Raw genomic sequence first — 13072 nt, 5'->3', positions numbered from 1 at the left:
AGGGCCTCCTGCCACTGCAAATGAACTCCCGATGAATGTTCCACTTTGTGCATTTGGCTTTCTGTGTGTACTGGGAATGGAACCGAGGCTGTCAGGCCTTGCAAGCAAGCATCATTATCTACTCAGCCATCCCTCCAGCTCTTTATTATTATTATTTATTTGTGTGTGTGTGTGTGTGTGTGTGTGAGAGAGAGAGAGAGAGAGAGAGAGAGAGAGAGAGAGAGAGAGAGAGAGAGAGGGAGAAAGTGTGCATGTGTATGGGAGCATCAGGTCTCTTGCTGCTGTACAGGAATATCAGATGCATTCACTGCTTTACATCTGGCTTTATGTAGGTTCTGGGGAATTGAACCCAGGCCAGCAGGCTTTGCAAGCAAGTGCCTTTAACCATTGAGCCTTCTCCATCTCCATAGTCCTTGCTTTTTTTGTAGTTTATAACCAAAGAATGACTCAATTAAACATAATAAGCAAGTAAATGGCACCAATGGTGGTGATGCCATGAAACATAAGTGGAATAGGATACAGGGACTCAGAGATGCCACACAGGAGGATGTCAGTGATAGGCCAGGGCAGGTCACCCTGGTCCCTGGAGCTGGGGAGGACCAGAGGAGGAAAGCTCAGGACAGGCATTGCTGGACTGCTCAACCACTAGAACTTAGGGCTCAGGTTCTCCATCCTCTTTCTTTGGACATCGGTAAATGTTTCCCATCAACTTTTTTGTTTTGCTTTGTTTTGTTTTGTTTTTCAAGGTAGGGTCTTGTTCTAGCCCAGGCTGACCTGGAATTCACTATGTAGTCCCAGGGTGGCCTCAAATTCAGTGATCCTATTGCCTCAGCCTCCTGAGTATTGGGATTAAAGGTTTGCACCACATGGCCCAACCCAACTCTTTTTAAAAATATTTTTATTTGGGCTAGAGAGATGGCTTAGTGGTTAAGGTGCTTGCCTGCAAAGCCAAAGGGCCTAGGTTTGATTCCCCAGTACCCATGTAAGCTGGATGCTCAAGGTGTCTTATACATCTGGAGTTTGTTTGCAGTGGCTGGAGGCCTTGGCACGTTCATTCTCTCTCTTTTGCAAATGGATAAATAAATAAAAATAAAATATTTTAAATATTTTATTTATTTGCAAGAAGAGGGGGGGGGCATACCAGGGCCTCTTGCCACTACAAACTCCAGATATATGTGTCACTTTGTGTATCTGGCTTTACTTGAGTACTGAGGAATTGAAGCCCAGCCATCAGGCTTTGCAGGCAAGTGCCTTAACTGCTGAGCCACCTCTCCAGCCCATGATGCCACGTCTTGTATCCAGTGTGCTTGGCAGCTTGGGAATGAAATCACAAGCTGGTGGGCTTTTGCAAGCAGGTACCTTCAGTGGCTGAGAACATCTTGCCAGCCCACTCACTGATGAAGACACTGCGCAATCAGGAGCGAGAAATCTTTGTAAGCGCCCAGCTGTGCTCACTGGCCAGGCTGTGTCCCCTAGGTTCTTAGCATCTTTTCATCAGGTGGAAACAGTACTTCTTCCTTCTTTGTTGCTCAGCTGGAGGAAAGGAGCCGAAGACACAATGTAAGAAAACACAAAAGAGCTGAGCTTGGTGGCTCAGGCCTGTAATCCCCGCTACTTGGGAGGCTGAAGCAGGAGGATGGCAAGGTCAACAACAGCTTGGGATACAGAGTTCAAGGCTAGCCTGGACAATGTAGTAAGACTTTGTCTCAAAATACAAAAGGAAAACAAGGGAGTGTAAAACACCTGCCTAGTATGCATGAAGCCGTAGGTCTATATTTACTACTGAAGGCAAAGAAAAAAAGTACATAAAATTCAATGAAGCTTTATGGAATTCACTTGTTCCCCGGATTTCTCAAAAGATCCCCCCCAAAACTGACACAGATTTTGTGCTGCCTGCTCAGCACACACGGTGCTGCCAATAACCTGCATTTAGCCTTGCCCAGTGGGCTGTGTGTGTTCCCCACAAGTGCATTGTCCCCAGGGCTCTGAGTGCTTCCACCATAAAAAGACTCTGTTACCTCTGGTCAGAGGTTTCAGGATGGATGTCTGGTAGCATGATCTGTCAATATCAAAAGAGATCAGGTAGCCCTGGTCAGTGGCCTATGAAGAGATTTCCTTTACAAGTTGGGAAAACTAATAAACCACTGTAGAAGGCATAGATGTTCGGCAGCACTCAGATTCCCAGGCTCCAGCTTTGTCTTAAAATAGGCTTCAAAGCTCACATTCATTTGTTTCCAAGGCACCGGTTTTCAGATTCCGTGAGACTTTTTTTTTTTTTTTTTGAGGAACAAGACTGCAAAGTTCTTTTTGAGGTCAGGCTTGTGAGTTTGCTCTACAGGTAAATTGGGGGGGGGGGCAGGGTAGAGGGATTGAGGTAGTGTCTCATTGTAACCCAGGCTGACCTGGAACCTACTCTGTAGCTCAGGTGGGCCTCAAACTCATGATAATTCTCCTGCCCCAGATTCCCAAATACTGGGATTATAGGTGTTACACTTCCAGGCTTTAACTTTGAAGTGCTGAGCTATCTTCCCAGAAGCTTTTTTTTTTTTTTTTTTAGGTCTTTTGCCCTAGTCACATACAGATGAGACCTTTAAAATAAAAGGTTAGGAATGAGGTGTGGTGGCACACACTTTTAATCCCAGCTTTTGGAAGGAGAGGTGAGAGGATCTATGTGAGTTTGAAGCCAGCCTGGAACTACAGAGTGAGCTCTGAGGCCCCCTAGCAGCTTTGAGGCTCAAGAGTCATTGATCCTTAGGGATGACTGGAACCTCCAGGATCAGTACCAGGTGCCTGCAGTGCTAGAGAACGTAGCTTGCTGGGTTGGAAGCCTTGGGAAGCTATCTGGGCTATGCTATGCAGTTCACCAATTTCAAGGCCAAGGCTTAGTTACTTCCCTCTGAATCTCAGTGTCTTCAACTCTAAAGTAATAAGAGAGGTGGGGTTCAAGGCCAGTCTGGGCTACATGAGATCCTGTTTCAAAAACTAAATAAATATGGGCTGGAGAGGTTGCCTAGTGGTTAAGGTACTTGCTTGTAACATCTAATTACCCGTGTTCGATTCCCCAGTACCCGTGTAAAGTCAGATGCACGGAATGGCGCATGCATCTAGAGTTTGTTTGCAATTGTTGGAGGTCCTGGTGTGCCTATTGTCCCTCTCCTTTTAATTCTCTCTCTCTCTGCTTGCAAATAAATAAATAGGTAAATTAATAAATATATCTCAAACTAAAGAGAAAAATAATAAAGAAAACAAGGAGCAGCACTGCCTCCCAAGGTTCTTAGAGGGACCAGATGGCATAAAGCACGAGCGAGGTGATAGGCATTGCAAACTGATGAGCAATTATTGTCCACATTGCCATATCAGCCCCCTTGTCCAGTGAGTTCCTCCCACCTCACTGCTTTCTGAGTTCCCCCCTAAGTGGGTTTCCCCAGGCAGCAAGCTCCTTTCCTCACACTAGACATACCTCCACTGGCTCCACAGGACCTGCAACAGGGCTTTGCTCAGAGCAGTTGTTCACTGTTGATCTAATAATGATTACTAAGGAAAAGACTTGGCTCACTATTCAAAGCCAGTCAGAGACACAACTTGTACAAAAGAGCTGGGCTAAACAGGCTTGTCTCATCTGGAACTAGAGAAAAGTATGATTAATCCAGTGTTTAATTTGGTTATTCAGATGAAAACAGAATATGGTAACAGACATCTAACACCTTGAGTTTTTTTGTTTGGGCTGGGTTAGCCACTTTTCTTTGGCATAAAGCCAGAAAGAATAGGGAATTTAAACTGAGCCTAGAGATTTGAAATGGTTGGAGCTATATTTAAGCACATCTGAAAAAAGTTTATATATTTATTTATTTTATTTGGTGGTAGTGTTGGGGCAGGGTGCATTTGGTGCATACCATGGCAGGTGTGGACGACAGGGGACAACTTTCAAGTGCATCCTCACCTCCCACTTCATGTGCAGCAGCGTGTCTCTTCACTGCCGGGAAATTCCCCTGTCTCCATTTCCCATTTTATTGTAAATCTGCTAGGATTACAAAAGTCTACCCAAGCTTTGGGATTTTATGTGGGGTCGGGGGACCCAAACTCAAGTACTCAGGGGTGTGCTATACCTGCTTGATCCACCGAGCCATCTCCCCAGCCTCGAGGGACTTTTTTTTTTTTTTTCTAGGAAGGAAGGCAGGTTCCAATGCAAGTTTACTCTTATAATTGTTTTTAACTGCATTTGAGTTTGATGATAAATCTTTCCTACCTGGTGTGCTGGTACATACCTATCATCTCAGCACTCAGAAGGATTGCTACAAATTCCAGGCCAAACTGGTCTATATAACAAGTTCTATGCCAGCCAGGACTACAAAGGAAGATCCTGTCTCAAAACAAGAAAGAAAAGCCTTTCCCAGATTGAATTGGCCTTTCTTCTGAATTTCTGACCTAATATTTATAAACTCTCATGAAGGAATGCGGTCTTGCTGCTAGAAATTGTTTTCTGAAAGTCTTGTTAAAATCATGAATTTAGCTGGGCATAGTGGCACATGCCTTTAATCCCAGCACTCAGGAGGAAGAGGTAGGACCACTGTGAGTTCAAGATCTGCCCGAACCTACATAGTGAAATCCAGATCAGTCTCGGTTAGAGCAAGACCCTACCTTGAGAAAACAAAAAAAAATAAAAATAAAATAAAAATAATGAATTTAGGAGAGATGGCTCAGTGGCTAAAGACACTTGCTTGGAAATCCTGGTAGTCCAGGTTTAATTCCCCAGTACCCACGTAAAGCCAGATCCACAAAGTGGCACATTATCTGAGTTTGTTTACAGTAGCAAGAGGCCCAGTCATCTCCTTTCTCAGTCTTTCTCCAAATAAATAAATAGGAATATTAAAAAAAAATAATGAATAAGAGGTTGTGTATAATGGCTCACACCTATAATCCCAGCACTCAGGAGGCTGCTGTGAGATTGAGGCAAACCTGGGGTATGGAGTGAGATTCAGGTCAGTCTGAAATAGAAAGAAACCCTACCCAAAATAAACAAATAGATGGGCTGGGGAGATGACTTGGCCTGCAAAGCCTAAGGACCCAGGCTCAATTCCCCAGCACCCATGTAAGCCAGATCACAAGCTGGTGCATGCATCTGGAATTCGTTTGCAGTGGCTAGAGGTTCTGATGTGCCCATTCTCTCTCTATCTGCCTCTTTCTCTCTCTCTCTCAAATAAATAAAAATATTTAAGAAAAAAAAAGATAAATAAGAGTTGGGTATGGTGGTGCACACCTTTAATTCCAGCACTTGGGAGGCAGAGGTAGGAGGATCTCAATGAGTTTGAGGCCACCCTGAGACTACATAGTGAATTCCAGGTCAGCCTGGACTAGAGCAAGACCCTACCTTGAAAAACCAAAATAAATAAATAGATAAATAAGGAAATGAAACAATTGTGAATTCCCTCCCTTCCCACCCCTCCCTCCCACCGCCCAGGTAGGGTCTTGCTCTAGCCCAGGTTTACCTGGAATTCACTATGTAGTCTCAGGGTGGCCTCAAATTCACAGTGCTCCTCCTATCTCTGCCTCCCTAGAAATGGAATTAAAGGCATGCACCACCATGCCTGGCTGTGAATACATTTTATTTGACACTTTTGGGAGGTGATTTCCCAAGCAGAGTGTTGGTAATCCTTAGTAATCCTGCAGGGAAGTAAATATGCGCATGTCAGTGTGACCCTGGAGCCTTCAGGGTCCTCGGCTGACTGAGTGGAGGCTACCACAGCCTTCTGCTGGTTCGGTGGGCAGCCAGGAAGGACATTTTCTTACTGTGGTGAGCCACACAGCAACAAGTTGAAGAAAAGAAATAGTATTTAGCTAAATTCAAAATAAGCCCTGGCTTCACTGGATGGTCTGCTGAAGGCTCGCTAAGTGGAGTGGAAAACATCATAAAATGCTTAGATGTTCCCTGACAGTCAGTGTTTTGTTTGAGGGGGAAAGGTCCTTCATGGGATTGTAGGGTTTTTTTGTTTTTGTTTTTTTCCCTTCTTTAAGGTGACTGACTGGTTCTAGTTTTCAAACTGAAGGTCCTGGGTCTTGGGAAACATTCAGTCTGTCACAGATTAGAAGAAAGGCTCCTATTCTTCCCTCTCTCCAGTGTTTGCTTTTTCACCCTGCAGTATTTTCAGCCTTGCAAGTCCTCTTATGGTAGGCCTAGAGACCCAGGCTAAAACTCTTATTGCAAGGACCTCCAAGAGGTAACCAGCACTGAGCCATGCAAGGGACTGGAGAGAGAGATAGGAATGATTGTAGACGTGGTACTGCAGTCTGTGGCTTTGAGATCTGGAAAACCAACCAGGGACTGCTGAAGAAGGGAAATCTCTATTCCTTTTCAGGAAACAGTGGAGTGTGAAGATGGCAGGTCCAGTACAAATGCCAGGACTAATATTCCCCCTGAACCAGAATCCTGGGGTTCCTTGCCAATGCACCAGTATACACCAATGCACCCATATGACATAGGTTCCTCTGCACAGTATGATACAAGAATTTTGGGGTGTCCCTGACTTCTTGACTTATGAAATTCAAAGAATTGAAATCCTCAGACCAGAGGATAAAGTTTAGAGAAAATTTACTAGATTGAGAAGGAAGGAGGAGAGATTATGAAAGGTTCCTAGGAGCCCATGAGAAGGCAGGAGAGGGAAAAGACCACCTAGAGACTCAAATTGGTGTCATTTATATCCGAATGGGGTCTGAGCTAACCAGCCCTGACTCCAAGTTTTGGGGTCGGAGCTTAACCAGCCATAATGCCAGAATCAGATTTAATCCTCCCAAGAATCTTAATTCCAGGAAAGGGGAACTCCTTCCTAGGGACACTCAGGTTGTTTATGGAAAAACAGGTCTAGGGAACTCCTTTAGGCAGCCAGAGATAAGCAGAAGCCAGACCCTTTTCTCTAGGAAAGTGAAGACTGCAAGGGTAGGCTCAAGGACGTTCCTTGCTTTTACATTGAGGGGCAGGTCACCATAAATTGCCCAGTTTTCTCTGTTTTTTTTTTTTTTTTTTTTCTAAGTAGCAATGCTAGTAAGAGTAGCCTCCTGCTACTACTTCTTCACCTTCTCCTTTGTCTTTTTCTTTTAATTTTATTTATTTATTTGAGAGGGGGTTGGGAGAGAGAGAGAGAATGGGTGGGCCAGGGAACTTCAGCCACTGCAAACGAACTCCAGACGCATGCGCCCCCTTGTGCATCTGGCTTACGTGGGCCCTGGAGAATCCAACCAGGATCCTTTGGCTTTGCAGGCAAACGCCTTAACTGCTAAGCCATCTCTCCAGCCCCTCCTTTGTCTTGACACAGGGTCTTTCTATATAGCCCTGGCTGGCCCCATACTGACTATGTAGACTAGGCTGACCTTGAATGGATGGCCATCCTCCATGTCCAGAACTTTGGCATGATAGGCATGCATGACCACACTTGGTTTCTGTCCAGTGTTTTCGGTTCTTGAGGGCTTTACAAGGAGCCAAACAGAACTAAGTTGTCAAATGTAGCAATCCCTGGTGGTGAGCGATCTGAAGAAATTTGGGGGAAGTCTGGGAAGCACGTGGAATAAAACCTTTCCCCAGGTTGTGGGGGATGCTGAGCTCCATTTCTTCAGAGAAACTGTCAAGTTCAGGCACCTGGACATGGGTTTGAGAAACTTTGTTCTCTAGGGTAATACTGCTGTGAGCATATTTATTCCTTGGGGGTCACTACGTATTTGTAGTGCCTGTCCTTGGTCTTGGCAGGGTGAGACCACCTGGGCATATGCTTGCTGGGGTTAGGGGGTGGTGAAGAAATGGGCCTCTTTGATTTGAAGATGTATTCCTTCACAAAAGGAACAGGATGGAAAGTGAAATAGACCTTTCAGGAGCCTTTAACAGGTTATTTACATATACTTAACTCAGGGGAACCAGTTAACTTAAATACAACTGCTTGTAAATGCTGAGCATCTTTATTTGAGCATGTTCTGCAGTACCGAAAGGAAGAGCATCTCCACTCCTATGCCCTCCTGATGTGGATCGGAACTGTCATGTTAATGGTATGCATCTTATTAAAGAGAGGACAAAAACAGAGTTTGGGGATGAGAGTTTGTTTAGGGGATCTTTAAGATGCAGAGGACTCCCCTGCGGGTGGAGAATAGGCCCCATAGTCAACCACTTAATGTGTCTTAATGGAGCTCAGCACAGTCTCTCCAGAGGTGTGAAGCACCCAGCCTACTCTGCTCCCCACTTGCTGATGAAATGACACCCCTTGCAGGATCAAAGAATGCTGTAGAAGTCTAAATAAAATTACATTTGGATTTCTTTAGATTAAAAATAGTCTGGTTGGCTGGGTGTGGTGGTGCACACCTTTAATTCCAGCACTCCAGAGGCTGAGGCAGGAGGATCACAGTGAGTGAGTTCATGGTCAGCCTGGGCTAGAGTGAAACCCTACTTCCACCCTTAGCCCACTAAAAACACTGGCAAAAAAGCAGAAAGAACTACTTCAATGTATATATTAATTTCAGTGACCACTTGGGTGACAAAAAAAAAAATGGCTAAACTGCTGAGAAAAAGTGACAGTGAAATGTTCATCAGTAAGTGACATAATCTCTATCATACCCTTCAGAACTCAGGGGCCATTGTAGAAGTGGTGGCAGAAAGAATGTAAGAGCCAAATGAAGGGGAGGACTGCTGACAATGCTGTCATCCAGATGTGACGTGGCCTTAATATACATGACCACAGAAGCTGATGCTACCTACTCAAGACCTGAATAATAGGAAAAAAAAAAAAAAAAAAAAGATAGCATCCTTTTCAGATGGCAGTGACCTTGGAACGACTCAGAAGGTATCATGGTGATGGAAAGAAATGACTGCATTGCTCAGTACTGCAATATCTCTATCACACCTTCCAAGGCTCAGGGTCTAATGTGGAAGAGGTGGTGCAAAGAATGTAAGAGCCAAAGGAAGGGTAGGGCTCCTTACAATGTGCTCCCTTCAGACACAAAATGGCCTGGATACCCATGGCCTCACAGTGCCTAACACTACCTGCATAAGACTATCATAAGAGGAGGAAAAGATCATGACATCAAAAGTAAAAGAGAGACTGATTGAGATGGGGAGGGGGTATGATGGAGCGTGGAGTTTCAAAGGGGTAAGTGGGGGGGAGGAAGGGTATTACCATGGGGTATTTTTTTAATCATGGAAGTTGTTAATAAAAAAATAGTAAAATAAAATAAAAATGAAAAAACAAACAAAAAATGATAGCATCAAAATAGAAAAAATGGGAGAGACACTAGTTGGAAAGAAGGGATTTAGTGGAGGAGGGCTTGGGAAGGGGAAAAGGGGAATCTTGGAAGGACATGATAATCATGGTACCTTGTCTATATTTATGAAAGTTGTCAATAAAAAATTTAAAAAGGCAGGTGTGGTGGTGCACACTTTAATTCCAGCACTTGGGAGGCAGAGGTGGGAAGGTCATTATAAACTGTAGGCCAGTCTAGGACTAAACACACACAGAAAGAGAGAGAGAGTTCCAGAACAGCCTGGGTTAGAGCAAGACCCTACCTCAAGAAAAAAAGCTTTTGGGCTGGGGAGATGGCTCAGAGGATAAAGGAGCTGACCTGCAAAGCCTGGCTTCACTCCCCATACCACGTAAAGGCAATTGTCAACCAGACTTATTTGCAATGGTAAAAGACCCTGTCTCAAAGCAGGTGAGACACAGGGGCTGAAGAGATTGCCCAGTGATTAGAGGCACTTGCTTGCAAAGCCTGACAGCCCAGTGTAAAGTCAGATACACAAAGTGGCACATGCATCTGGAATTCACTTGCAGTGGCAAGAGACCCTGGTATGCCTATTCTCTCTCTTCCCACAAATAAATAAAAATATTTTAAAAAGAAGGTGAACCCCACCTCAGCAAAACTGGGGCAGGGGAGAGGGATCTATGTGTGCAATCTTTATATAAAAATCAATAAGGGCTGGAAAAATGGCTTAGTGGTTAAGGCGCTTGCCTGCTAAACCAAAGGACCTAGGTTTGATTGTCCAGGTTCCATGTAAGCCAGATGCACAAGGTGGCGCATGTCTCCAGTTCCTTTGTGGTGGCTGGAGGTCCTGACATGCCCATTCTACCTGCCTCCATCTCTTCTCTCTCTCTCTCCCTCTCTCTGTCTCTCTCCAATAAACAAATAAAATATTTAAAAAGTTAATCAATTATAAAATAAAAAGCCAGTCATGGTGGCGCACACCTTTAATCCCAGCACTTGGGAGGCAGGGGTAGGGAGATCGCTGTGAATTCAAGGCTACCCTGAGACTACCTAGCGAATTCCAGGTCAGCCTGGGCTAGAGTGAAACCCTACCTTGAAAAACAAACAAACAAACAAAAAAAGATAATGTGGGGTACAGACATCCACACACATACCCATACATACATATATATACATTCATACATACACATAACTAAATAATGTTGAAAAATAGCCAGCTTTAGCTGGGTGAGGTGGTACATGCCATCAGTTCCAGAACTCAGAAGCTGCAGTTGGAGGATCATAGTGAGTTCAAGGTCAACTTGAGGCCTCCAGCTTAGTATGGGCTGGAGTGAGATCGTGCCTCAAAAAAAAAAAAGCCTACTTCAAAAAACCAAAACCAAAACCAAACAACAACAACAAAAATGGGGCCAGGCATGGTGGTACATGCCTTTAATGCCAGCACTTGGGAGGCAGAGGTAGGATCACGATGAGTTCGAGTCTACCCTGAGACTGTAGAGTGAATTCCAGGTCAGCCTGAACTAGAGTGAGACCCTACCTCATAAAACAAAACAAAAAACAAGATGGGGAGATGGCTCAGTGGTTAAAGATGATTTAATTCCCCAGCCACCCACGTAAAGATGAAATGGGCATTGTGTTCAGTGCAAGAGACTCTGGCGCTCACATGTATGTATACACTCTCCCATACACAGTTGTGCAAATAAATTTCAAGTGGCCAGCTTTATGGAATGCCAGGCTTCTAGCACCCTCCTGAGCATGTCACACTTCCTCTTGGAAGGGGCTTAGTGGGGCTTAGCATTTACTCATCTACTTGCCTTCAGTGCTGTGCATGTGAATGAGGGGTGTGGGGTGGGGGAAGAGACCTATGGTTACTACTGACTGTGCCTATCACTTGGGAATGCAATCAGGGTACAGGGAATCTTCCTGTGTGGTGATGTGGGGTGTAACGTAACTTTGGGAGTGGATGAAGTTGGGATGGAGCTGGTGTGCAGAGGAGCAGTTAGGATATTGGTGTATGGGTAGCAGCGTGGGTACAAGGCACAAGTGTGCCTTAGGGGTGCACAGGAGACTGATGGGCTGGATTCATGGGTTATCCCTGGGCATGGGGACCAAGCAGAGATGGAGAGGAACATGGTGAGTCCCTTTGTGGGAGAACTTGCTGCTATGTGAAGGTATTTAGTCCATACAGTATTGTCCAGACAGTGTGAGCAGCCTCACTCACAAGACACTATCATCTACTTCACAGGGTTCAGATAGAACATTCCTAGACACAGTGGGGTGGGAAGACACAGACGTGGGGGGCTGGGGCTGTGCTGCGTGAAGCCAGCAAACAGCTTCTTCTACCACAAACCTTGTGCTTTCTCTCTTCTTCCTATCCCCTTCCCCCACCCCTTAGGAGACCCTAGGGATCATCAGCTCAGGCACACCTCCTTCACACAATCCTGACATTCAGGAAGCCTTGTTACTCTTCTACCTTTAACCTCAATGGGGGCTCATTCTATAAACCTCTTTTTTTTTTTTTAAGGAAATAACTCCCTTCCTCCCTTTTCAACATCATTATGTGAAATTTAGACAGTGCAATATTAAAAAGAAAAAAATATTGCTATAACTCACCTTTCAGGACTGCTATTGATTTTGTTATATATCTTTCTAGATGTTTTCAAATGCACATGAATTTTCACATGAATGTTTTGTATCTTTGAAAAGTCATTCCATGATATTCTGTGTTACAAGTAATTACATCTGGGTTCATCTTTTACTAGGGATTGAAGGTTCTCTCCTCTTTGCACACCCTGCAGCCTCTGGAATGGGCCATGCACAGAATGAGCAGCAGCAGGTGAGAAATAAATGATCCAATGGGTTTTGCTTGTTTAATTTGTTTTTGTTGGTTTGCTTTGTTATTTCAAGGCAGGGCCTCACTCTAGCCCAGGCTGATCTGGAATTCACTCTGTAGCCTAGGCTGGCCCAGGCTGGCCTCCAACTCACTATGTAGCCCAAGTTAATCTTGAATTCTTGATCTTCCTGATTCCATTTCCTGATTCTTGAATGCTGAGATTACAAATGAGTACCACTGCATTGCTTCCCCTCTTTTTTTTTTTTTGTTTTGTTTTTTGAGGGCTTCCCTATGTACCCCAAGCTGGCCTTGAATACACAATACACTTCCTATCTTGACTTTCTAATTCTGGCATTATAGATGTGCATCACCACACTTAGTTCAATAGATTCTTGTTTTGTTTTGTTTTCCAGGTAGGGTCTCACTCTAGCCCAGGCATACCTGAAATTTACTATGTAGTCTCAGGTTGGCCTCGAACTCACAGCAATCCTTCTACCCCTGCATCCCAAGTGCTGGGGAATTTAAAAAAAAAAAAAAAAAAAAAACTTAAAAAAATTATTTGCAAGGAGAAGGAGAAGGAGAGAGGGAGGGAGGGACAGGAGAAGAGAGAGAGAGAGAGAATGAGTCAGTGCTTTTTACAGCTCAGATGAGCTCCAGAAGCTTATGCATTTGACTTTATGTAGGTACTGGGGAATAGAACCCAGGCCATCAAGATTTGCAAACAAGTGCCTTAATCTTGGGGCCATCTGTCCAGCCCTAAATGGATTTTTCTTTATATATATATATTTTCTTTTTCTTTATTTATTTGTGTGTGTGTGTGTGAGAGAGAAAAGCAGACAGACAGAGGTGGAGAGGGGGAATGGCACACCAGGGCTTCTAGCTACTACAAATGAACTCCAGATTCATGCACCACCTTGTGCATCTGGCCTACATGGGTCCTAGGGAATGGAACCTGGGTCCATTGGCCTTGCAGGCAAGTGTGTTAACAGCTAAGCCATTTCTACTGCC

The sequence above is a fragment of the Jaculus jaculus genome, chromosome 5 (assembly GCF_020740685.1).
Source record: "Jaculus jaculus isolate mJacJac1 chromosome 5, mJacJac1.mat.Y.cur, whole genome shotgun sequence".
Classification (NCBI taxonomy): Eukaryota; Metazoa; Chordata; class Mammalia; order Rodentia; family Dipodidae; genus Jaculus; species Jaculus jaculus.
The sequence above is the reverse complement of the archived record's forward strand: the minus strand, read 5'-3'. Positions refer to the sequence as shown.